Source organism: Coregonus clupeaformis, unplaced genomic scaffold (assembly GCF_020615455.1).
Source record: "Coregonus clupeaformis isolate EN_2021a unplaced genomic scaffold, ASM2061545v1 scaf0654, whole genome shotgun sequence".
NCBI lineage: Eukaryota > Metazoa > Chordata > Actinopteri > Salmoniformes > Salmonidae > Coregonus > Coregonus clupeaformis.
Genome location: NW_025534109.1, coordinates 1 through 5,000, shown reverse-complemented (window position 1 = coordinate 5,000; position 5,000 = coordinate 1).

Genomic DNA, 5,000 nt, shown 5'->3' with positions numbered 1-5,000 from the left:
ATGGTAGGAAGCCGAGCGTTAAAACTCCAACCACCCACTATTCTCTCTACTTCCGCCACGGCAACGTACCTGTGCATCGATTTGGTACCAACAGGCTCTTGAATAAGCTTCTATCCCAAGCAATAAGACTGATAAATACCTAACAGATTAGCTACATGATTATTTGAGTTTACCTTGTATCTTTATTACCTTTCATTTCAGTATTTGCACACTCACGGGCCCTACACACTTACACACTGTCGTTCGTTTAAGGATAGGTCGATGAGTCTGGCGTGATATGCATACATGTTTATTTACCGATAACACCACGACAAAACAACAAACCAACAAGCGGTAAGTCTAAGGCTAAACACAAACAAGCCTCTAACAGGAACAAGATCCCTGACTAACGAGTGCCAATAGGCTGCTAGTATGATCCCCAATCAGAGACTTGAGCACAGCTGTCTATGATTGGCAATCACACCGGCCAAACATAGACATACAATCCTAAAGCAACATAGAAAAACTAACATAAATATTCACACCCTAACTCAACATATAAGCCTACAGCTCCACTCCCCTGTGAAACCACATACTCTCCGCCTCCTGTTGCGCCCCTGGTCTGACCTCAGTAGCTGCTTCCCCTCTCTTCCTCCCGCAGATACTCCCAAACCCTGTCTGGACCTAATTGTGGGAGACCCCGAACCTGGAGAGGGGCTACGTCTGGAGTCTGGACTGAACCGCTGACGGAGCTGACCGACGCCCGGTGGAAGGCGGAGCTGCTGAGCTCGGACTGCAGAGCCGCTGACCAAGCTGGACTGGGCACGGTGGAGCGAACTTCTCTGGCTCGAATTAAGAGCCGCTGACCCGGAGCTGGACTCGGCACCGGTGAGCGGACTTCTCTGGCTGCGGAGTGGAGCAGCTGACCGGAGCTGGACTCGGCACCGGTGGAGAAGGCGGGCCTCTCTGGCTCGGGTGGAGCACTCTGGGCTGGATCGCACCGTGAGCGACTGCTCTGCTCAGTGAGCAGCTGACGAACTGGATCAGGCACGGTGGGCCGGACTACTCTACTCAGTGAGCCGCTGACAACTTGACGGTGGAGCGACTGCTCTGGCTCTCAGTGGAGGCAGCTGACGGTGCGGACCAAGCACGAGTGGAATGAGCACAGACCGTGCCAACTGATTACACCACCACTGGTCTGGAGTCGCGAGGAGCGGTACCCGGGCGCCTATGCCACCACTGCTTGAGTGCAGCAACGGGCGGGCGAATGGCACACCACCACTGCGAGTGAGGAGCAAACAGGCGGGCAACTACACCACCACTGGCAGTGCGAGGAGCAGGAAGCCGGGCGGGCCGGACTGGCGACACGCACCATTGGCGACTACAGCACCACTCAGTCCCCTGAGTCAGGGCGTGACACACACACTGTCACGCCATCATTTGCTCACACACACATAATATGCACATACATTTATACTGACTCTACCCACACCTGCATGCCCACTCACATACAAGCTGCTGCTACTCTCTGTTTATGTCTTAAATCCTGATACCTAGTCACCTTACCCCTATACATATCTACCTCTATCACCATATCCCTGCACATTGTTAGCCTTTGGTATTGAACTACCCTGGCATATATAGCCTTCCCTATACATATCTACCTCCATCCCTCCAGTATCCCTGCACATTGTTAATATGTATTGAACTACCCTGTATATAGGCCTGCTCACTTACTTACTTATTGTGTTCTTGTTATTTCTTCATAGTTTTCTAGTATCACATTGTTGTCTGATTGTGCATTGTTGGGTTTGAGTTTACAATAAAGGCATTTCACTGTACTTGTGCATGTGACATTTAAGCTTGAAACCTGAACCATCCTGACCCCACTCCATGCTGCATTGATTAGAACCAGAGGCTACAGTAGGACCTGCTGAGGCAACACCGTTTCCTTGAGCCTGAATTAAGTAGCCCGCTGTGCAAGGTGAGAGGAGGAGGAGAGATGGGAAAAGGAAGAGATGGGGATGAAATGGGGATAGAGGCCCAGGATGGGTTTATGCTTCTTTAGTTTCAGAATGAAGCTGTGAAAAGATGTGTTCATATGAGCAGTACATTTTCAGTTCAGAGGCCAATCTGAAATGGCACTATTCCCTACATGGTGCACTAATTTAGACCCTATTGAGCCACTTTTGTCTCTTTACCAGGATGAGATCAACCTCCCCTCCATTTCTCTCTCCTCTCCTCCCTCTCCTCCCTCACCCCTCTCCTTCTCTCACCCCTCTCAACCCACTCACCCTCTCTCCTCCTCACCCCTCTCCCTCCCTCACCCTCTCACCCCTCTTCCTCCCTCACCCCTCTCCTCCCTCACCCATCTGCCCTCTCTCCCCCTCCCTCTCCCTCTCCCCCACCTCCCTCTCTCCCCCTCTCCCTCCCTCTCCCCTCTCACCCTCACCCCCTCACCCCTCTCCCCCTCTCCTCCCTCACCCATCTCCCTCTCTCCCCCCTCTCTCCCTCACCCCTCTCCCTCCCTCCTCACCCTCTCCTCCCTCACCCCTCTCCTTCCCTCACCTCTCTCTTTCCCGCCTCTTCTCAACAGAAACTGCATACCTTTTCTCTGAGCTCCTCAACAAACAGAAGTGAGAGGCAGGACAGCACCCCTCTTAGGTACACACCAAGTGAACGGCGAGGAGCTCCTCCTCTCCTCCTTTTCCTCCTCTCCTCCTCTCTTCCTCTCCTCCTCTCCTCCTCTCCTCCTCTCCCCTTCCTTTGTTCATCATCCGTGGCCATGTTAGCGTCGTCATCTGAGATCAGGTTGCTGGTGGGCGCGCCCGAGTCCGCCTCCCAGCTTCAAGCTCTGTGTCAGCTGTGTTAGGGGAGATATTTGGCGGCTGAAAACAGAGACCAAGTGGAGTGTGATGGGCCAGGGGCCAGTAGGGGCCGGTAGGGGCACAGAGAGCCCTCTGGATGACACAGTGTTGTCTTAACAGGGCAGACAGAAAGCCAGTCTTGCAGCACTGAGACAGAGACAACAGGAGAGGCTGAAGGAGAGGGCCTTGAAAGATTAGCCAGGAGAGAGGTAGAGATAAATCCAAATCAAATCATTTGAAAGAGGGAGAAAGAGAGAGGGAAGAGGAAGGGATAAAGAAAAGGAGAGAGGGAGAGAGAGAAAGGAAAAGGAGAAGGAGAAGACAGAGGGAAGGAGAGAGGGAGAGAAGGAGAGAGGGAAGAAGGAGAGAGGGAGAGAGAAGGAGAAAGGGAGAAGGAGAGACAGAGAGAAAGGAGGGAGAGAAAGGGAGAGAGAGAGGGGGGAGAAGGAGAAAGGAGAGAAAGGAGAGAGGGAGAGAAGGAGAGAGGGAGAGGGAGAGAGGAGAAGAAGGAGAGAAAGAGAGAAGGAGAGAGAAGGAGAGAGGGAGAGAGAAGGAGAAAGGGAGAGAGAGAAAGGAGAGAGGGAGAGAGGAGAGAGGAGAAAGGAGAAGAGGAGAAAGGGAGAAAAGGAGAATGCAGGGTTTTTCTGAGCAGTGTTAGAGGTAATGTCACAGTAATATTACTTTTTTATTGGCGAGTACTGTTTCCAATTTGAGTAATAATACAGTTACTGATCAAAGATAGGTCGCCCGATTGCCCGTTACTTTTGCTATCATTCCCTTCCTGTTACAATATTTGATTATTGTTCCCTCTCTGTTGTCACAATATAAAAAAATTCCCCTCCCAATGCTAAATGTTTTCGTCCTGAGTCGACGTCCTCTCTGCTCCTGTTTACACACACACACACACTACTACTACTGCTTTAGTGAAGTAAAAATGTCAGCACCTGAAACTAACTCTTGATGTCAAACACTGGTGCTGAAAAGGACAGTCTCTCTGAATACAGCTGGTCGCCCATGCCGTAGTCCAGGTAGGCCTGGACAGTGTTTATATCCTTTCCTCAATGCTCTGTGATTTGATATCTGCAGGCCTAATGAACAGCCTACAGTTAAAAACAGGTTTTATGTAACGTTGTTTTTATTGGCCCATCCACCTCTTGAGACAAAAATAATCTATTTTTCTTTTTACAGGTTTTCTTTTGTCGTTACATGTACATTCTACCACGTTACATACATGTTCCACATTACATACATGGCATTTCACACTTTCTTTTCTTCACAGTAGTTACATAGCAACAATATAGTCACCTGATGTACATCACATCCAGATAGACAGCACCCAAACACATACAGTATCCATTATGTATCGTGTTTTTTTAGTCATAACTCTTATAGAACATGATAATAATAATTTAATACTATAACCAGTAAGTGTAACTAATTACTATTCACAGGGAGTAATAATTACTATAACCAGTGGTGTAACTGATTAATATTCCCAGGGAGTAATCAGTACTACCAACCAGTAGTGTAACTAGTACTATTCTCAGGAGTAATCAGTACTATAACCAGTAGTGTAACTAATTAATAATTCCAATGAGTAATCAGTACTATAACCAGTGGTGTAACTAACTAATAATTCCAAGGAGTAATCAGTACTATAACCAGTAGTGTAACTAATTACTATTCCCAGGAGTAATCAATTACTATAACGTGGTGTAACTAATTACTATTCCCAAGGGAGATGTCGTACTATAACCAGTAGATGCCTTTATTACTATTCCCAGGGGTAATAAGTACTATAACCAGTGGTGTAACTAATTAATATTCCCAGGAGTAATCAGTACTATAACCAGTAGTGTAACTAATTACTATTCTCAGGGAGTAATCGGTACTATAACCAGTAAGTGTAACTAATTAATAATTCAATGAGTAATCAGTACTATAACCAGTGGTGTAACTAATTAATAATTCAGGTAATCAGTACTATAACCAGTAGTGTAACTAATTACTATTCCCGGGAGTAATCAATTACTATAACCAGTAGTGTAACTAATTACTATTCCCAGGGGTAATAAGTACACTATAACCAGAAGTGTAACTAATTACTATTCCCAGGGAGTAATAAGTACTATAACCAGTAGTGTAACCTAATTA